We start from the raw sequence: 23,209 nt of genomic DNA, 5'->3' as shown, positions 1-23,209 counted from the left end.
ACACCTGTGTCTCTTTTGCTGTCTCGCATATAGGGTCATTACCATCTTTCTAAATTCCATATATATGCATTAGTATACTGTATTGGTGTTTTTCTTTCTGACTTACTTCACTCTGTATACTAGGCTCCAGTTTCATCCACCTCATTAGAACTGATTCAAATGTATTCTTTTTAATAGCTGAGTAATATTCTATTGTGGAGAAGGCAATGGCACCCCACTCCAGTACTTTGCCTAGAAAATCCCATGGATGGAGGGGCCTGGTAGGCTGCAGTCCATTGGGTCGCTAAGAGTCAGACATGACTGAACAACTTCACTTTCACTTTCCACTTTCATGCATTGGAGAAGGAAATGGCAACCCACTCCAGTGTTCTTGCCTGGAGAATCCCAGGGACGGGGGAGCCTGGTGGCTGCTGTCTATGGGGTCACACAGAGTCAGACACGACTGAAGCGACTCAGCAGCAGCAGCAATATTCTATTGTGTGTATGTACCACAGCTTTCTTTTCCATTCGCCTGCCAATGGACATCTAGGTTGCTTCCATGTCCTGGCTATTATAAACAGTGCTGTGATGAACATTGGGGTACACATGGCTCTTTCAATTCTGATTTCCTTGGTGTCCACATGGGAATTTTTAAAGCCTTTACCATGGGCAAGTTCTGGTCTACCCGCCTGCCCCTCACCTAAATTAATAACTATCCATTTATAATGATCTATATGGGCTTCGCAGGTGGCTCATATGGTAAAGAATCTGCCTGCAATACAGGAGACCTGGGTTCAATCCCTAGGGAAGATCTCCTGGACTGAAGGGACTGGCAACCCTCTCCAGTATTGTTGCCTGGAGAACCCCATGGACAGAACAGCCTGTGGGCTACAGTCCGTGGGGCCCCAAAGAGTTGGACATGACTGAGTGACTGACACTTTCACTATAATGATCTGTATATTAACCTCTGAATCATACAATGGAGAAAACCCTTAAGAGGCTTTGTTTCCCTTTTTTACCTATACTCTTGCTTTCACATCTAAAATTTTCTTTATTGAGTATGTGCTCACTTTAGCTTCTGTTCTGTACCTTCCCCATCCTTCAAAGGCAACACTTCAATGCTGTGACCTCCATAAACGCTGCTGCTATTTGCCCGGTAACACCCAAATTCTTCCTGTGCATCAGGCTTCTAGTACAGAAACTCTTATCCCTTGGGGTATCATTCTTTTTGGACACTGCTGTTCCCTCCCTAACATCACATGCCTTTGTTTATTCATCTTGTCCTCCCTCTTGTTAGTTTTTTTTCCCCTCTCTGTCTCTTACACCCTCCCACTTCTCCCAAATAAACAGCATCTAGCATTCCCCCCAGTGTTAGAAACTGAATTCCTTCTTAGGGTCATTGTCAAGGACATATTTAAGGTCTTATTCTTAAAATGTATGACATGGTATATTTTTTCTTTTAAATTGATGATACATCTCCCTAAAGGCCCTTCAGTGGTCTGCCTGTAAAATAAAACCAACTGTTGTGCCAAAATCAACTTGCCTGATGCCTTCTGAATCATTGAACAGCAAGCTACAGCCATGCTCACCACCAAATGAGAAAATCCAAGCCCCTGTCCTGCGCACAAGTCATTCAACATGAGGTGAGGTTGGAATTTAAGTTCCACAAAGCAGGGGTTTTGAAGATGAATAATGAAAGAGATCCCTGAGAGGATGCAGCTCTAAGACTGTCTAGAGAGGCCCTGAAGGAAAGCTAAGGACCATCATCTACCTAAGATGATAATCAATTCACAAAGCACAGGCAATGGGAGAAGCTGCCTGTGGCCCTTCCTCTCTGGTGATTAGAGAAAGGAAAGCTTGAGGAATGCTTCTGGAGGCTGAGACAAGCATAATTCTTTTCCCCTAGAACTTTCGAGAAAGAGGAAGCAACCACAATCCAGGGATCTTTGGCTCTGTTCACGTACCCACCTCAGGAGCTGGGGCAGCCAGCAGTGGCAGCTTGTGCCTGGTTATTTATTTTAGTCAGAGCAGATTCTCATTGTTTTGGGCTTGCTAGGTGGTGCCAGCAGTAAAGAATCCTCCTGCCAATGAAGGAGATATAAGACATGGTTCAAACCCTGGGTGGGGAAGATCCCCTGGAGGAGAGCACGACAACCCACTCCTATATGCTTGCCTGGAGAATCCCATGGACAGAGGAGACTTGAGGGCTACAGTCCATAGGGTCACAAAGAGACATGACTGAAGTGACTTAGCATGCACGTAGAGCTGAGGCAGAAATTGCAGGACCCCGTGGGGAACAAAGTTAGAATTCCCTACCATTTACTGAGCACCTATTATATGCCAGGACTATGTAAGCCCTTCTAAATAGAATCACTCTTTCAGTAAAATGGATGCTATACTAGCTATACCTGAGAGTTGTTCTAAGGATGAAGTGAGTTATTTCATACAAGTTTGTTACCTGATGGGCCCTCATAATGGCAACAATTGCTTTGTTTTTGTTTCGTCTTTACAAAAAGTCAGTGAAATAATTGGCATCTAGCCTAAGATGCCGAAGGTCTCCTCAACCTGAAATCTGCAAGGTCTCATGCACAAAAATAATAATAATGCTACCAAATTAATAATGTATTACAATTAACATAATGCATTCAAATATATTATTTCCTTTAATATTTAGATCTTACTTTTGGAGTAAAAATTATTTCTTTATTTTAGAGATAACTATTTGAGATAAGAGTCCTTCAAGGTCATGTGGTTAAGATAGACCTCAAACACATCAAAACTCATTGGTGGAAAAGACAGGGTCCTGAAGGTTATCACTGTAATGGCAACAAATTAGCTTTCTGCCCCCAATCCAAAATATCTTTTCCCTCACTTGACATGGCCCTGCAATCCTTCCTTCTAAGCCTACTGATTCAAAATAAGGCATAGAGTTTCCAAAAGGTCCTTGAAAAATGTGCAAATACTTTTCCTGAGCTTGGAGGCATAATAAGTCAATGATTCTCAAATTAGTGCATCTGCTAGGATATTTTCACACACCACATATATGTGACTATATTACATATAGTAATACATGTCTCTGTGGCTGTAATAACAAATAACCACAAACTTGGTGGCTAAAAACAGTATAAATATATTGTCTTTTAGTTATGGAGGCCAGGAATTAAAAGTCAGTGTAACTATACTGAAATCAAAGTTTCCTCTGAGCCTGGAGGGGAGAATCTGTCTATATCTTTCCAGCCTCTGGTAGCTGCCAGCATTCCTGGGCTTGTGACCCCGTCTCCACCTCTGTGTTCACATTGCTTCTTCTCTTCTATGTCTCTGTGTGTCTATTTCAAATCTTTGTTTCCCCTTTATAATGATGTATGTGACTGCATTTAGGCCCACCCAGGTAACCCAGGAAAAATTCCTTGTCTCAAGATCCTTAATCACATCTTCTGCTATACACATTGATATTCATTCTTTTGGCAGTAAGGCGATATTCACGGTTCTGAGAATTAGAAAGTCAATATATCCTTGAGGGCCACCAATTCAGTCCAGTATAGTGACTTAAAGGAATGCTTCACTTGTGAAAGAGAATGATGATGGGACCCAAAGCCTGTGGCATTGGCCAAAGCACTCCAGTCTGAGGCTGGATCCTCAATTCAAATGCCCCTGCTGAGTTCCTGGCAGCTTAGGAGTAAGAGCTAAATATTGTCGATTGTAAGTTCTTTCTCCTTGATTGTGTCCACCTGCCAACCTTCTTCTTCCTCTTCTTCCAAAAGCCTCTTTCTACCCATTCTTTAAGGCCAATCCTTAATCCCAAGGCCACTTCCGATCTCCAAAGCTGAAAACAATCCCTTCTACCACTGAATTTCAAAAGCATTTTATGTGGCTCTTTTATGTGATTTTCTTTATGACATATATGACTTTTTAGCTTGCATCACTGTAACTCACATGTGTTTTCTCTCTCCTCCTAATAGAGTTCCCTGAGGTTGAAGACGTTGTTCACCAGGACCACCACCCACCTTCTATCTTCACTCTTCCAAGCAGCAGTCAGTTCTCCACATAGCACAAATTGATCTCTACAGAATAAAAATCAGATCATGCTATTTCTACACCAGAAAGGTTTTGATGACTTCCTGTCATACATACTCAGAATAAAAATCCAGACTCCTTACCATGACCAGAAACCCTCTCCAAACCTTCAATCAGCCGATGCCACCTTAAATGACTTTGCTCCCAGGGCCCTGCTCTCTGTATTTGCTGCAGACCATGTGCCACACAACAACTCTCTGGGGTAGACAGACATGTTACTCAAAGGCCTCCTTCCCTGGGCTCATGCAGCCTAAGCCAAGTTACACACCTTCCCTGGCAGATAGAGCTCCAGCTGGAGCCAGTCCCCAGCAGAGCCTGGTCCCTGTCCCTAAACACCTCTCTGCAGCCCATGACGTCATTTCCTCATGTAAACAGATTCCTTCCCCCGATTCTAAAGATGGAATATGTATAAGTAGAAAAGTTAAGCAATGCAATAGAGTGAGAAAGAGGAAGTATGTAAGGATACTCATCACAGAGTTGTCTGTGACAGTGAAAAAATGCAAACGACCTAAATAGTAAATGCCTGGATTATGTTTAAGTGCATCTCCAGAAATCAAAGCACATGTTGAAGAATAAGACAGTGGTTGCCTAGGGTTCGGAAGGGGCTGCTAATGGTTGTGGGATTTTACTGAGTGTGGGGAGGGTGATGAGAATGTTCAAAAACCAGTTGTCATGATGGTTACATAACTCTGCATATGTGAAAAATACTGAATTGTGTACTTTAAATGGAAGAATTGTATGAGAGGTGAATTAAATATCAATAATGTTGTTTAAAAATGTGATAGAGATATATAAGACAACAAAAACAGGTAACTGTGCTTCCACTTAATATTTTAAATAGAAGCATGTTATAGAGAACTTAAATATGTAATATATTTAAATTTAAATAATTATATTGACAATACTAAAATATGTAATATATGATTGTTTCCAGTTGAAGAACACAAGATATCTAGTGAAATATACACTTTCAAATATATTATACACATATGTATATGTGCCTGTGTGTGTGCAGACCCACACAGGCAGATTGAGAGAGAGAATACAGTGACAATAAATACAGTTTATATCCAGCTGCCCTGGATATAAACTCTGGACAGCTGTATTGGTGGAGAGGTTGAAAGGTGATTTCATTTTCACTCTAACCAATTAGGAATGATTTCAGCTGCAAGTAGTTGAATATCTGAGAAACCAAAAACAAAGAGAGGTTAGTTTTTGTCTCATAACAGGGAAGGCTAGAGGTGGATGGCTGCTTGCTTTTTGATTTCAAGGCTTGATGCCCTCAGGACTAGCACCTCTGCCTGATCTTGGCTCCCCTTCTGACTGTTCTGTAAGGGCTGCCTTGTCACTGGACTGGACAACAAAGTCAAAGCTTTCTTAGATTTCTCTGGGTCCCAAAACACTGCCTTTTACCTTAGTACTGGAATTGTGTCACATGGCCATTCATCATTACAAGGAATGGAAAGTATTCCTGGAAAAGGAAAGTATTCCTTTTCCAGTCTCAGTAGTGGTAGGTACTTACAGACAAGGGGGCTGGGAATAAATGCTGGGGCTTCCCTGGTGGCTCAGATGGTAAAGAATCTGTCGCAATGCAGGATTGATCCCTAGGTCAGGAAGATCCCCTGGAGGAGAATTCCAGGGACAGAGGAGCCTGGGGTTGCAAAGAGTCGAACATGACTGAACGACCAACACTTTTACTTTTTTCACAGCAGCCAGCAGTATGTACCCCAGGGATCTCCAAGTGTACCTCAACTGTGTCCTTTGCACTTTTTCAAGAAACTTTCACTCCTTTTGTAGGTACAGAAGTAATAATGATAAGCTAAATCTCACCACCCAAAGGTAGGCACTGTTACCATTGTGATATCTATTCTCTCAAATTTCTCTCTTCTTCTATGTATATAGACATACAAATATATGTGTGTATATACATGTATGTGTGAATATGTATATGTATACAGATACACATGTAATTTTATATGAATAGGATCATACACTATTTTCTATCTGCTTTTTTCACCCCAAAATCATGGAAATTAATGTCAGTGAATATAAATGACAACATCCTTTAGTTGTTGCATTGTTATTTTATTATTTTTATTTAACCAATTTCCAATTAACAGACATTTGTGTTGTTTAACAATTTTTGCTATTTTAAACAATATTGTGGCAAACATCTCTATCTCGGTGCTGTAGTACTAGTGTCCCTCTCCTTTGAATATAGTGACATTATTATTTAAATTTAGAAAGAAATCTATTGATGATATGAGATGCTTAAAGTGATAATAAATAAAATCAGAATTACCTTGTTTTTTTTCTGTAAATATTTTCCTCTTGTTCAAAATATTAATAACAACATGTAAGGAGGAATATCTCACAATATTCAAAAAAATCACAAAACTACTTAAAAAAAAACTCAAATATTTTCTTTACATAAGGGAAGAATCGAAACTGATTTAAAAAGAGATATTAAGAAAAGAAGCTCTTCTTCCCGGTATTCATTTCTTGAGTTAAAAAAAAAAAAAGTTTATTTCATTAGTTGTTTTAAAACGAGGAACTTTTATATTATTTATACTGAAAAGGGAAGATCACATTAAGGTCTGACACAAATTGACAAAAGCCAGAGGATGCAAACTGAACACCATCCCTCTATCCCAATCTCAAGCATTTTAAAGCCAAAATGGTTTTAACAGAAGAACTGTGTTCCAATCAATCAAATTATGTCTTTAAAAGATAGAGTAGTGACTTTGTAGGAAAGTCAAAACATATCCAGCATCACATGTTTCCATTGCAGGGACTCAAAACATTTTTATGAACCCTCTAAAGGAGGATAATAGCAGAGAGCTCGCCAAATTCATGGCTAGAGAGAATAAGATTCTGGCAAATCTTACCCAGAGAACAGTCCGGCAAAGGCAGATAAAAGGGAGGCATAAAACAACCTTGCAAATAACCTGCCCAGATATGTCTGCATCTCCGTGTCTGCAAATACTCTGGAAGCGGGTAGATGTAGGAGGGACTGGACAGCCTGTAAGGCATCTGTGCATATGCTTATACTAACTACCTTTAAGAGCAACACACACCTTCTGTTCTCAGAGAGCAACCCACTTTCTGAATGAGTCCTTCACATTCAAATTTACTCTTAACTGATGCTATCGTCCACTGACCAATCTTTGCCAGTTGCCTTCTAAATTCACAACATCTGCAAGGGATCTACTCAGATTTATCATAGTCTCCTCTTCAAAGCTTCACCACTTCCATGGCTTCCATCCTTCACCTCTACCGACTCCACTCTCATGCCCACCCCCATATCTGCACCCAGAACTGAAGACCACAAAGTCTTCTCTGGGCTCCTGCCAACACGGCAGATTTAAAAATAGTGGAAGATCCCTCTTATCAGACATAAAACCACTTGTTAATCAGTTAATCCAAAGTTAGTTCAAGGAGGAAAGGATTTGAAGTGATCTTAAACATTTATTTTAACACACATTCGCTTCTCTTCCTGCTGCCTTCTTCTGTCTGGATCCTCTTTGGAGTTCAACAACATCTTTCTTGTATAACCCACAAGCCAGAATGCATTTCTGCAATTTCCAGTTTGGAGTTTTTCTGAGAAAACTTCATGATACTTGCAAAACAATGTGACTGCCAAAAAGCCGTCCACATTTTTTACAGCTTTTTCTAGTCTTTTACAGTTGTTTTACCCACTCCAATTAAAATAGCCAACTTAAAAACAAAGTCACCTATATCAAATCTTTCCAAAGCACTTAGCTTAATTTTTCATGGTTATAGCCCTTTCTATCTTCATATTTTGATTGTGTAATATTATGTTACATGAGACAAATATATTAACAAGCATGAGTACATAAGCAAGTTTGGAAACAAACTACAGCTGCAGTTGCTTCTCTGTAAGCATTTAGTTTCATGGTGAGGAGCCATTAGCATTCATTCTGCAGAGGAATTGATGCAGTGAGTAGAGAGCAGTTGGCTAATCGGGTGGGTCTAATGGGGAAAAGTGGTTACACATTTTAGAGTTGAACCATTCTTGATAACTGGCAGAGAAACCCAGGACTTAGCTGTTTGCCAGAAAGTTACTAAGTGACCATAGGCAGGGGTGATATTAAAAAATATCCAAGAACCATTGGCCAGGATAGCCTGGGCTCTGTCCAATTAGAACAAATGCCCATCAAAAGCAACCTGTGAGGATATACTGTGTGTTCTAGCTGAATTTAGCTCTGATATTGGATAAGCTGATGGTTTCGGCCTTATTCACTTGCAAACGAGGGAGGTTGGTCAAGCAAAGGAAACGAGAGAATTTCCTTCCAACTCGGAAATTCTTTATTGAGCTATACACAGCTCTAATTAATTTCCTCTCACGGGATTCATCAATTCTCTGATTCAATTGTTTGTTCTTTCTTTGGAGAAGTGCCATCTCAGAATTGTCATTGAGATGCAGACTCTCATGGCAGTAATAGAAAGACAGTAGCAAGGGAGGCATGCACGATAAGATATACAGTAAATACAAATGTACAGATATCTTATATATTGTATATCTGCTTCATTAAAAATCAGATTTACTCACACGGATTCACATTCTCCTGCCTGATTCTCCACGGGTCTGTGTTCTTTATGTTTTGTTTTGCTTTTAACCTGGGGAGGATGCTTATTTTGATGCCTTGCTTAGTTATACAGATTGAAGCATGTTTTCCACATGCAGCTTCTTGTTTGCCAACAAACCCAGCTGTTGGGGGGCACTGAAGATCACCCAATTACAGAAAACAATCTCGAATACCTTTTCATGTCTCCCTCTCCAACCCTAGAGGATCTTTTCCAACAACTGCAATTTTAAGAGCCTCCTTCATTTACAGGAAACATTTACTCCTTTATTGTCGTTTTTTTTTCTTTTCCTTTCCAAATCATCCTAAAAGAGTTTACCATAGAGCAGGTAGGGGGCTCTTTTCAACTGCCTCTGCCTACAGACCGAAGGGGATCAAGTCCGTCTGACTAGACTTTTATTTTGAACTCCCTCTAAAGGGAGACAGGACACAACAGATTCAAGCACTCGCTTGGAAAAAAAAAACAAAACCTCTCCATACTACTTTACAGTGTTAGCCCAGGCTCCCGTAAGCCAAGTCCCAGCCCATAATAAATTTTATTGCAATGTTATAAACTCCTGAAAAGAGGAACTTGGAATAAAAGTGCTGACACAGGCTGCCAGAGCTGCAGCCCTTCGTTCTGTGGCTTCTGTCCTGACATCAGCTCACATCCAGGACAAAGCCCCAAACACTCAATTACCAAAATAATGTTTTGCCCATCAGATACATTCTTTGATCTTTCTCTCAAATTCATTTTGATAAAAAGAAACGGAGGGTGTCATCAAATAAAAGGAGCAGTCTTGCAAACGTGACATGACTTCGTGTGGATGCTGGTGTCTTAGAGCTCAACGAGTCATTCAAGCCAAAGTTTAAATTCTTCTTGCAAATAAAGAAGGCCTTTTTGGGGAGAGGGAGCAGTGGGAGGGGTGGGTGATTATTCATGTAAATGACAGCTTTATGTACTATAATTAAGTCATGAATTGAAGGCACAATTACTTTATCATACATTACCAGTATCAAAGAAGGTCTCTTAAGAATCAGTTGTCAGCATATAGAGTCAATACAGAAATTAGACCAAATACAAATATGAACTGGAAAATTCTGTTTAAATAATGCCCTAGAGGTTAAAGAAACAATGAGTTGAAGTTGCAGAGTGAGAAAATTAAAATGACACACTAGAGGTCACTGTTGCTACTTGAGCTGAAGTTAAATCTGTATAAAATACATATGACTATGCATGCAGATTTCTCAAATATATTTATACATTTATACTTTTAAATATATTTTGGTGACCTGCATGCATATTGGACAAACTCTAAAAAGATCAGCTATCTTCATTAAATAATTTTTTTTTTAAATCCATCATAATTTGTTCTTTTTTCATCTGGGCATATGTGAACAATTTGGATATCCAAAGATGGAATTTAAAAAGAAAGCTTAATTTTGAGGAATTCTTTCATAATCGTATCAAATACTTTGACAAAAAAATCTTTCACCTATTTGGTGTAACATGGGATACACCTTTCAATTATTCCTTCACCTGGATCCAAAAGTAAAAGTGATTGAAAAATTCTGGTTGGTAGGCCTCTACTTAAAAGGAAAAAATGATTCCATCTCCCAGAACTTTGCAAAAATGTGAGATTATTAAATATGGACCATATATTTAGTTCCACTTTGAAACTAAGATAGAGTCTCTTAGGTACGGCAAGTCCGTGAAAAATCTTGAAACAGGTTATGGGAATTGTTAGTAAATAAGTTCCAACTCTACATACATAAAAGGACATTTTTTTAAGGGAAACAACCAATGTCCCAGACAAGCCATTCATTAGTCTAACAGGAAGAACTCCCTATTTGCAGTTCCTGAAGGAGATCCAGCATCTGTCCATCTCCCACCAGGACTGCTGGTGCTTTAAAAGTCGATCTTATTGATAGAAGGAGCCTGTCCATCCCAGGCTTCTGAGTGCATTACAGAAAAGCTAAAGTTTGCATTGTCTATCCCAACTTGAGTATCATGTCATTGCCTAGGAAGGGATTCAGTACTTTTCTTTTCAGAGTATTGGTCGTAGATATCTGCTTTGGGAACACAAGTGTCAATCTGCAGGTGTGTGGTTTCAACTTGACTAGAGTTGAAATAGGATTTTCAGAAAGATGTCCATCCAACTCCTTTGCTTTCTGTTCTTTGCGCATGAAACAGATCTCTTCACCAGTTTGATAAAGCAAGGTCTACAAAAGGAAAGAAGGAGGAAGAGGGGAGAAAACTGTGATGTCTCTTTCATCTGCTGAACCTGTATTTAGCTTTCAATGGCATTATTTGCTTTGTCCATGAGGCTCAGAGTCCTGGGAGTAATTAAAGTTCAAAGACCTGGGTAATAACTCCTCTGGAATTGGGTGTTTTCTGCAAGTTTCATGGATGAGGGTAAAACAGATTTTGAATTTAATTTGAGAATTTTGATGGAGAACTCCACATTTTTAATAGTGGTTTCCAAGTATCTTTCGTAAAACTAGTGGTTGTGGAGAAGGCTCTTCAGAGACTCAGAACCTCAGTGTGAATCAGAGGCAAGTGTCTCGACAAGCAGCCATGCAGCTTGAAGGAAGGGCCATGGGACCCAGATGCTCTGCTTCCCCCACTGTCCCGCCAGGGTGAACTTGGGCAAATTCTCCATCTCTCTAAGCCTAATTTTTTACTTGTAAAAGGGAGATCATAATATCTGTCTCTCCAGGCAGGCTTACATAAATTCATGGCTGTTAAGGACTTGGCCCAGGGTAAGCATTCAGAAAATGTTAGTTGTCATTGTTTCCATGGCTGAAGTTCATTGAACTCCTTTGTAACTTTAAGAAGAGACAGAAATTGTGTTTACATTCACCAGCAGGTTGGAAACAACCAACCACTACATACAAAAATAGCAGTTGAATTCAGCAGCTTGTTGTTTGGGAGATAAAAAAAAAAAAAAAAACAGGTTTTAATTGACATTATTGTTTTTGTTTTTCCAAACAGTTTTGTCTGTGCAAACTCAAACTTGGACTTTAGGGAAAACAGAATACTAGTGAACCACAAGAACTATTACTGTATTTTTTTTTTTGGTTAAGAAAATTATATCCATTTTAGTAACTAAAAAAAAAAAAAAAAAGATATAAAATGTGTCTGGGTTTTGTGCAGTGTAGTAATTTTTTGAAAATGCCCTATAATTCACAGGCTGGATAGAGGATGGGGTTCATTGAAGACAGTCGCATTTCATAGCAGCCCCACAATTCTCACAAGGTTGAAAACCACTGCCCTCACTGCTTCTGGTTACAATTATAATACGCAATACGTTTTGTTTTAATGGAAGCTTTTATAATGAAATTTGGAAGCCAGTGTTATTTCCCTTCCTTTGCTTACTACAGAAAGAGGATTTGAGGGCAGACAATAAAGGAAATGGCAGGGAACTATTATGTGACCTTGGGCAAATCTCTTCGGTGGTTCAGCCTTGTACACAGACACAGACACACACACACACACACACACACACACAGTCTTTAATTCTTTTGCAAAACTTTGTCAAACAAAATGTGGGATGGAGATTTGGCAATTCCATGGTTATTTTGAATAATGAATATTTTATGAAGTTGAATGAATAATTGTTACCAAATTTTCTAATTAACCAGCTAATTGGTAAGGCTGTAGTGTAATCTTACTTAAGAAGTATTGCCCACATTTGGGGTAAATGAAGAGTTTCTTTCTCACTTGCAAGTACAGTTAAGAATTTATAAAGAGCTACAGATATTTCAGCTGAGAAATGATAGAGGAGTAGAAAACATCATAGATTTGTCTTCCTGTCATGGAAGTCCTGGAATGGCCTTTTAGACTAGATTAAAACAGTTTTTTAAATCCTTGTTTTCAACCACACCCTGGAATATCACTTCTGAATCATCTTTATTTTATTAACATCCTGGGTTAAAACAGAGTTTGGGCAGAAATATCACAAGATGTCTATGACTTCAGACAAAAAAAAGAAAAATCCCAAGATCCTTCCCCAAACGCTCCCAAATGGATAAAAATCAATCCCCCGAGGTAGCACATCTGCTGAGCCTGCTGGCCAGCAGGGGACTGTGAGCTGTCCACTAGGTGCCAGTCAGGGAGCCGGCTGAGGTATGTCTACAGAGCATGAAAGGTAAAAGCTGTAGAGCTGCAGCTGAGAAACTAGTGAGACGTCCCACCGGAGGGGCAGCTGCTCTGCGAATGCCTACAGGTCCTGTTTTCCCCTCTGTTGATGCAGTGTTGCCACATTAGGAACTCTTAGCACCACAGTTTGACTTTAGGGGTAAAAGTATCACGGATCCACTGAAAAAGGGGACGTCAAATGGTGATGAGACAGCGAGCAGGAGGGACTTTGGAAGAGAGCTCCGTAACCCGGGCTGTGGGCTGAAGAATGGGGAGCAGACCCAGGATGAAAAGAGAGCAATAGGGAGGGACTGAAGCACCTCCATCCCCTTTGACCTCACTCATTAATTTAGCTTGTGTCTTCGACTGGAGAATTGAGTGCCAAGACCCTTCTGCCAAAGAGAGATGTCTGTCCTTTGTAGAGAAGTGTGGATTTCTCAGTTAGTTCTGCCCGTTTGTGTTTCATGAGTTCAAGCAAGTCACTTCTCTCTAGGCTCTAGAACTTTTCCGTACAATAAGGAGAACGCATTCAAGCATCCTCATGTTACATCCTCATGTAACTCCAATGTTCTTGTAATTTGCTGTGGGAGGTATGAGACATTGAGTTCCCAGACCTCAAACACGGTTGATGTAGGTCCAGGGCAAAGCCTTCCACCTAAGGATCCCCAGCAGGATCTTCTCCAGTGCTTCTCAAAGTTCAGGCCACTGATATGGTCACCAGCATCACCCAAGAGCCTGTTTTTAAAGGTACAGTGCCCCCAGCCCTACCCAGGACCCACTGAATCAGCACTGAATTCCCAGGGAGTGGAGCCTGGGAATCTGCATCCTGGGCAGCTCCCTGCTTACTTTTTGTTTCTTTGCACATTGTGGGGAAATATCATTGGCTAGATATTGAATTTTAGTCTCAATAAGAGCTAAGCTCTTTAAGTTAGTATGGACCTTTTCTCAATGACCTTTGGCTTGAGCAGGACTGGGCTCCATCATTAAAGGACATCAGGAGAGGGCAGTTTATTTCATCATTTACTCCACAAACCTGATTCTGAGTGGCATGAAGAACATTAGGGGTTTCGAGAAATTTTTAATCAGTTGAGTGAGATACAGGAACGACACCCTTATCTTGGCCACATCTGCCATAGTGTGGATTCAGTCACTTCTGCTAATCACACATTTAATTAGAAGCACAATCATCATAACCAGTGAAGCAAGATTATAAAGGTAGGTTGTTGTCAGCATGTTGATTTTCTTTAAGTTACTGTTCTGAAATACTGTTTGGAGAAGATTATTTTTAAGTGATAAGTTGGCTGGTTTAACTGCCAATGTTCTTGTAATTTGCTAGAAACATAGGACTTTCCACTCCTTTCAGACTGTCCTGATATTAGAAGGACTTGAACTTTAAGTGTGCCAAAGCGTACGAAGGAAGATACATCACGTTTTAAATATCTAAATTGCTCACTTTATACTTTCTGTACCATGCATCAAAAATTATATGCTATGAAGAGAATAAAATTTTAAAATAAATATATCCAGGTTGAGGAAAAAGCATGCTACATAAAAATGTCTTTGTATAAATACCGAATAAGATAGGGTGAGGGGATATTAACAGTACTGCAGATGACTTAATACTTACCGCCCTAAGAATTCATCCATCCTTCCAACCAGCCTGAGAGGCATTTAAAACCAATAAAGCATATTTGTGTCCAAGCTGGGAGTAGAGACAGGCCTCACATAGCAGACCTGAGATGCTCCGGCCCAGGGAGCTTAACTAATGTCAAATGTAAACCACTTTTCAAAAACATGTTATCAGGTCCACACCAGACTATCCATTTTGATAATCTCATTCCATTTTTCATTTTACTGTTGAAAGCAGAAATAGATTAATGAGAGCCCAAATCCCCCTAGAAAGAAAACCTTCCTTATAAGGCATGTCTGAAGAGATATTTGGAAAAATTACTTACTCTGCCTTTGTTTTGCCAAGTAGAGTAACTTTTAGATCATTTATATTTTTGAAAAATTCTTAACCCGGTCAGTGTGGCCTACTAGATTAAATCTAGAGGGGAAAAATGAAGAAGAAATTCAGATGACGATGATGACAATGATAATGATGCATTTAGGTAAGTTATAAATCTCTCAGATCTGGGCATGCTTTTATGTACAATGGGGATTTGGAGGCAAACTCCTAGGATCCACCTCAGATCCAACAAGAAAAAAAATTGGCCCCAAATAGAATTTGCAAATGGTCCTCCCTGGTGGCTTAGACAGTAAAGAATCTGCCTGCAATGCAGGAGACCTGGGTTCCATCCCTGGGTCGGGAAGATCCGCTGGAGGAGGGCATGGCAACCCACTCCAGTATTCTTGCCTGGAGAATCCCCATGGACAGAGGAGCCTGATGGGCTACAGTCCATGGGGTCACAAAGAGTCAGACAAAACAGTGACTAAGCACAAGCATTTGCAAATGGCACACCACTTAAACACTTGTCTAAAAAGAATTTTGAATATCCAGCTTCTAAGTACACAAGATGTATTATTTCAAGTATCTGAGAACAATAAGAAAGCCTTACAGAGAGTAATAATCAGAATCATAGCTTGGTCTGTGTTAGAGAAAAAGGAGCCTTAGAAATCATCATGTCACATTGGTGATGTCATTTTACAGATGAATAAGCTGGAGTAAAGGTGAGCTTCATAATTTCAAAAAATTTGTCTCTCTTAGTCTTTCAGTGAAGTGGGGCAACCAATGCTGCAGCAGATTCAGGAGGAAATACTTAGGTTTGGAAACTCTTTAGTTGCCCAGCTCTGGAACAAGAGCCCAAGTTTTCTGACTCCCAGACCAGAGAGCTGTTCAGGAAAGAAAAGGAGCCTTCCTTTTGAATAACTCCATTTTGTCATCCAAGTGGAAGACAATTTTACTTGGATGTTCAGTGAAGACGTAGTAGATTGTTGTTTCTGACCAAAAGTTCCTGCCCTCCATGAGGTTTCCAGTAAACGGTAGTCCTGCCCTAAAACGTTTACCACTCCTGTGTCATTTTTCAACCCTACTATCCCCAAACCCCAGGGTGATTCTCAGGGCTGTCACTGCCATTGATCATCCAAGCTTTCAACAAAATCCTCCTCCCTTTGGCTGATAACAGTGTTGCAACACTGGATCCTGCCTGTCACCCTCCCTTGAGGCCATCACAGTGCCAGACTCCTACCAGTTGAGTTGGGAGCTGTGGGTAAAGACTAGTCATCAATGTCACAGGAGTTCAGAAGAAAGAGACATTACTTTCTTTGAAGGAGAGACTAGATTAGATGTAATGTCACTGTTTACCATGAAGAATTGGGGGACAGGCTCGTGAGCAAAGACCTGCGCCTGACTTGATGGGTTATGTTCTATGATCTTATTAGCAATATTCTTGTCTGGCATTTTTAAAATTTTATTTTATGTTGGAGTTTGTTGCCAACATCTTGGCTCTCTGTGCAACAGTGCCAAACAGAAATATGGAGACCCTGTTACGGAGGAGAAATAAAGAGTGGCTTTATCACTTTGCCAAACAAAGGTGGAACACAGCAAGCTAGCTCCTTAAAAATTGTGCTCCCCTCCCTGATGAGTAGAAAGAAGTTATATAGTCAGACAGAAGCATGTGATAAGGATCAAGGCAGTAATAGTCTTGTATTCTTTCTTCTGCAAAGTTTCAAAAGGGTGGAGTTGTTGACAAGATTAGGGTGTGGGCAGGGTCTTAAGTGCTCCAGTCTCCCAATCTTGATGGGGCTCTCTGGCCCCTTTAATCTCACCTCTGGTGGTTTTGTTGCTACTTTTCCTTTGATTGGGCTTCCCTTGTGGCTCAGCTGGTAAAGAAGCCACCTGCGGGGGCCCTGGGTTCAAGCCCCGGGTTGCAAAGATCCCCTGGAGAAGGGAAAGGCTACCCACTCCAGTATCCTGGCTTGGAGAATTCCATGGACTGTATAGCCCATGGGGTCACAAAGAGTCGGAGACAACTGAACAACTTTCATTTGGACTTCAGATGGTAAAGAATCTGCCTGCCATGCAGGAGACCTGGGTTCAATCCCAGGGTCAGGAAGATCCTCTGGAGAAGGAAATGGCAACCCACTCCAGTATTCTTGCCTGGAGAATCCCATGGACAGAGGAGCCTGGTGGGCTACAGTCCATGGGGTCTCAAAGAGTCAAACACAACTAAGTGGCTAACACACACACTCCTTTGATTAGCAACTGTTCTGCCCTTAGGAACTCAGAGAAAGCCATAGAGGCTAGAGCTTGCCTAAAAGGCTGCTGCTGCTGCTGCTGCTAAGTCTCTTCAGTTTTGTCCGACTCTGTGCGACCCCAAAGATGGCAGCCCACCAGGCTCCCCATCCCTGGGATTCTCCAGGCATGAACACTGGAGTAGGTTGCCATTTCCTTCTCCAATGCATGGAAGTGAAAAGTGAAAGTGAAGTCACTCAGTCGTGTCTGACCCTTAGCGACCCCATGGACTGCAGCCTACCAGGCTCCTCTGTCCATGGGATTTTCCAGGCAAGAGTACTGGAGTGGGTCACCAGTGCCTTCTCCATGCCTATAAGGAATGGGAGACAAAAAGACCTCCATTTTCAGGAGCCTTACAGGGCCCTGCTTCACATCAATCTCTTCTTGTCAGGCATTTTGATGTCTGCATTTAGAACCTGAAGATATCTATCACCTTCATTCCTGGGGATATGGGGAGGAGAGCTGATTCCTTGTTCCTGAGAGTTGAAGAACACCTAGAGCCATCAGGCATGGAGAAAGTGACCCATTGTCTTCCAGCCTCAGACCCATCTGGGCTGCATTGAGGCACACACCAAGCATAGTCTTAACAAAACACTACATTAAGTGAAACAGAGAATCTCCTTCAGAACCAGGAAAAACACCTCAGGAGGTTGAAACCTGGCCCAAAGGGCAAGCAAAGCCTCAGATTGCGCTCCCAGGAAGGGACCACATGTTGTCTCAGGAGGGTGAGAGAAGCCTGTGGTTTGGTAAGCCAAGGTGTGGTGCACCTAAGGCTCTCCCACTAGGCTGCTTGAGAGAAGATGCAAAACCACACTGCGATACAGACACCCCTGCAACAGAAGGAAGTTAATTAAGACCCTGTGCTGACATTCCCTTCTGAGCTCATGCTACCCTCCAGCTAGGGCCACACATTTCTTGCGGAGAGAGCAGACACAGCTGTGGGAGCTGTCTAGACCTGCTGTGATGGAGAAGGAGTACGCTGCCTTAATGTTGGCTGTGTTTTCTTTTGTCAGTATTGTCTCCTAATTTTAACATGACTGAATTGTTAAAGGTTTCTTTTTTCCTTTCTTCTTTTTTATTTTATTTTATTTTTTGCCTTGCCTGTAAAATGACACAAGTCCTCTGCTTCTCTGGTTTCCATTATATTCCATTATGTGGCCATGCACAGAGTTAACAATTTTTTTTTTAAAGTTTGTGTGTATTTTCTGTCTAATACCAGGCAATAACTATTAACATGTAAGCATATGTTTAGGCACTTTGGAAAGCATTTTTTAAAATTAAAATGCCTTCTGTCAATCACAGGCATGCAGAACTGAAGATGCAGATTGTATATTCAGCAGAAAATATCCCTGTACTTACTGTGCCTACTCCAGAACCACTTGCCAAAGGGAAACATCTCTGCCATTAAAATAGCATCTTTATTTTGTGAAGACAGTAAAAGCAATTAGAGGCCAGTGTTGATGAATCGCTTGCCAATTTTCCATTTTTAAATCAAAGATGCTTTGGACTTAGTATGCGTGAACTCCCCAAATATCCATAGTCCCTCTATTTGCATTTTGCATGCATTCAAAATAACCACTTTCTTCCTGTGAAAAAATGATTGAAGAAACACTTACTCTCAAGTTGAAAAACATTACACCCCAGTGCAATCTGTTATAGCTAAATGAAGGCCTTTTTGATATGATAGTCCTTAATGAAAATTGTGAAGAATTTTCTGCTCTAAAAGCCTGGAGGCGATAGGGTGTGGAGGGCATCCCTGTTCTCCCCCACCCCCAACTACCCTCCAGTAAGAACAACATCCACCCCAAGAAGCAATGAATGTGTTTGTTTCCCAGTCCTCACAGCTTGCTCCTTAATTATTTCAGATATTCTGTCCTGGGACTTCACTGGTGGTGCAATGGATAAGAATCCACCTGCCAGTTCAGGGGACAAGGATTCCATCCCTGGTCCAGGAAGATTCCACATGCCCGTGGAGCAAATAAACCCATGAGCCACAACTATTGAGCCTGTGTGCTGCAATGCCCTAGAGCCTGTGCTCCAAAGTCACCGTAATGAGGAGCCCATGTGACCACAACTAGAGTAACCCCCACTCTCCACAACTAGAGAAAAGCCCTCGCACAGCACTGAAGACCCAGCACAACCAGAAATAAAATAAGCAAATAAATAAATAGATAGATATTCTGTCCTTATTAATTGCTTTGGGTGTTCTCCTTCTCTCTAAATTAAGAGGAAAGTCACTCACATAAAATACATTGTTGCAAAAGGATAGGAACACAGTGATTTTCCAACATTAGGAATTGAGGCACTTAACACTTGAAAATCTCAAAGCTGTCATTATCACCATTTTTAAAGTTTGCTTGTGTGCACACCAATTAAATGCCATAATTCTAGCTATTCAGTCAGGACTTGGTGAGTTAAAGAATTTAAGGGGATTGTCAACAAACATCAGTCCCAGGTAGCTCAGTGGGTAAAGAATCCACCTGCAATGCAGGAGACAGGAGACACCGGTTCGATCCCTGGGTCGGGAAGATCCCCTGGAGGAGGTCATGGCAATCCACTCCAGTATTCTTGCCTGGAGAATCCCAGACACAGAGGAGTCAGGCAGGCTACAGTCCATAAGGTCACAAAGAGTCAAACACGACTGAAGTGACTTAGCACGCACACATGCAAATATTGTTTGGGTTGTGCTGTCAGAGGCATCAGATAAATAACTATTTCAATCTAAGGCATGTTTCTCAAGAAGCACTTTATTTGCCCAAGCTAAATCTTCTATTCCTTCTATTGAATACAATTTTATTCACATATATTTGCTTAGATGAATCCTTGAGTAACTATGGAACTATTAAGAGCTCTTTCACACCACACCTTGTGTGTAAAGGTCTTGACAAGGATTGGAGGTATAAAGATAAGTGAAATGGCCCTGCCATCAAAGACTGCTGTGTAGAAAAGACGTCTGTCTAGATATTAATATAAAACAAAGAAAGGCTATACAGCTTAACACATATAAAATCTTGTTTGTATTTGTAAGAAAATAGCCTGGAGAATGAGGGATTCATTTTTTTCTGGAGAGGTCAAGGAAGAGGTAAACCTGAGTAGAATCTTAAATATGAATGGTAGCATGTTAGGGTCACAAGAAGAAGGTGATTTGTACACAAGGAATCATATTTAGAAGAACATGGAAGAGGGAGTCATGGGTAACTTTGACCCTTAGAACTCCAATGAAGCATTTAAGAAAACCTGGTAGATACAGATGCAGGTGCTAGAGGCAGTCTTAAAATTTTTTCAACTATTCATCACTAAAAATGATAAAATTTAACACTCAGATACATGGTCTACTTTATTCCAGAGACAGGATACGCAGGGTCTATCATGCAGGTTCCATCAAGGGCATTGCACTTGGCAGATTCCTGGGAAAACTGGTTACTCCATGAAGGCAGTCTAGAAATCACTGCAAACAGAGTTGGACCAGAACTGGCTTTGACTAAAACAGTCAGAAAGGGGAAAATTCAGTAAATCGTTTAGTTGCTTGGTCAACACCATACTTCTGGGACCCCCATGGACTATACAGTCCATGGAATTCTCCAGGTCAGAATGCTACAGTGGGTAGCCTTTCCCTTCTCCAGGGGATCTTCCCAACACAGGGATCGAACCCAGGTCTCCCACATTGCAGGCAAATTCTTTACCAGCTGAGCCACAAGGGAAGCCTAAGAAAACTGGAATAGATAGCCTATCCCTTCTCCAGGGGATCATCCTGACCCAGGAATCGAACCAGGGTCTCCTGTGTTGCAGGCGGATTCTTTACCAACTAAGCTATGAAGGAAGGCCCATACTGCCCCCTACTACGTCCAAATCTATAAGAAACCCATACATACACAACATGTACACCCAGAGATGCCCACAAACACATCAGAAGAATTTGAGAGTATTTTCACAGAAATGATTGGACATTTGGACTGTAATTACCATGTTCCTGGAAACTAAGGTAATCTCACTATTGGAGGAATACACTCATTTCAAGGATAAACATTTCAGATATGTTCCGAAATGCCAGCATTTATTAGAAGATGATTTGCTTCTGGATATTCTTCTCATTTCTGCCCTTGCTGTCTCTGCTGTTGTCCCAGAGAGCTTAGCCTTTTGGGATATAATTGCTCTCTGAAAATAAGAAAATGTATACCCAGCTGTGTCTCAGGCACAGTGGGGTGTTTTACATATCTTACCTCATTTAATCCTCACCCCGACCTACAGGTTGATATTAGTATTACTTCAAATAAAGAAACTGAAGTGGAGAAGGTAAATGACTTGCCCAAGGTCACATGACTAGTAAATGTATAGACACAATTCAACCCTAAGGAGTCTGATTGCTTATCCCAGTGACCTTTGCCATTTTCCATGTCTGTTCATTTGGATTTACAGATGAACCAGGTTTCCTTGTACACACACAACAACTCAACCATTTCAAACTTTATTGCCAATTATTATTGTCATTTCCAACCTCAGAGTTCACATCTATAGTCATGCGATCCCCTGCAAACCCAGGAAGACCTAAAAGGATGAGATGGCACTTCTCCAGACTGGTGACTTTACTCTAGGATCCAGCTGAACTGCATGATTGTCAAGGCTAAAACTAGGACTTATATCTTAACTAACACCTGCCTCTCTCTCTGCTGAAATATAATTAGCTGCTCTTTCTGGGAGAGACTGTAAAACTGAATGCAGGTAAACAAAAAGGGAGACAGCAGATTTTACGGCCAAAAAAAAAAAAAAGTGATTTGGACAGCCAATTAGATGGATGCATATTCCGCACATCAGAGACAAGGCAGACCTCCCTGATTTCGCAGTAATGTAAAATCAGGGAATCTATCCTTGTTCACTGGTGCTCACAAAATGATTTTGGTTGAATTAGGATATTTACAGGGTAGCAATTCTCTGGCAATTGTTTCCCATGGGTCAAGGACCCAAATAAGCACGTGATCTGTGAAGTATAGTCCACATCCTTACTCACAAACAGTCCTGTGGCAAGACCGCGGGTGCCAGGCAGGGTCTCAGATGCTCACCGAGGCTCTGCTAGCTAGAGGTGTGAGGGGTGGAACCAGCTGCTTTGCTTCTCTTGGTCTAGTTTCTCTATCTGGGAAATGACAGTGCATCAGCCTCCCCTATTTCCTTAGGAGAATATGGTGAGACTCAGAAAGGGGCTCAAAACCAACTGGCTGTTTGATTCCGGTTTGGTGAATGAAATGCCTGGAATACAACTATTTGTAGAAATAAGTTTGTAAGTTGCAGAAGAAATACTAAGCCCCTGAGCAAAATTCCAGGAGAAGACCCAATTACTTAGTATAATGACTCATCACCCTCCTAAAATTGCATGTAGGGATTGTCACTGTCCCAAAGGTAGACCACAAAAAAAAAAAAAAAGAGAGAGAAAGAGAGCAAGAAACACCGTGATTTAGTCACAAAAAATTGAAAATATTTATAAGTACATCAGAGAAGAGCAAACCTTAATTGGAGAGAAGAAGTACTCAAGGCAGATGTGCAAAAGATGATCAGTGGGTAAAAGCAACCCTGGGGGGAAGAAACAGGGAGAAAGGCAAGCTAAATGTTAGCCTCCTGCTAGAAAAGACCTGCCTGGAGGCGCTCTGGGTTTTATTGAACACTGCAGGGCTGCTTTAATTTAGCAATGTTTATTTTCCAAGGTCTGCAACACCAGGGCTCTTTCCAATATACTGCATTTGCCGGTGTGTTTTGGCTGTGCCTAGAGGCCCACCATGGGCTGACGGATGTCCAGGTGTGGAAAAGCACGTTAGCCATTTGTTTGCACAGTGGATTGATTTCTTTGCACTTTCTTTGTCCCTCTTAATTGAAATAGTAAACATTACTGTACTCAAAACTGAAATAGTCCCTGGACATCAGTCTTATACATTAATAATTAGAAATATAACTCTTCTAGGATGCCTCTTCCTCAGATCACATCCTTCAAATGTCAAGCCAGTTTGTAATAAGAATCAGAGAACTGTATAAGGCAACCTGATATTTAACATGAAACTACACAAACTCTCACAAAACAAAAGCATCACAGAAAGCAGGAGAAAAGAAAGGAGAATTTTAAAAATCGTCTTCCCAAGGCATATGGAAATGCCAGTGCTCTGTTTTTCCAGGTTAACAAAACTAGGTCTCTCTCTTCTAGGTGCTCTGAAT

The sequence above is a fragment of the Bos taurus genome, chromosome 11 (assembly GCF_002263795.3).
Source record: "Bos taurus isolate L1 Dominette 01449 registration number 42190680 breed Hereford chromosome 11, ARS-UCD2.0, whole genome shotgun sequence".
NCBI lineage: Eukaryota > Metazoa > Chordata > Mammalia > Artiodactyla > Bovidae > Bos > Bos taurus.
Note: the sequence above shows the minus strand (reverse complement) of the source record.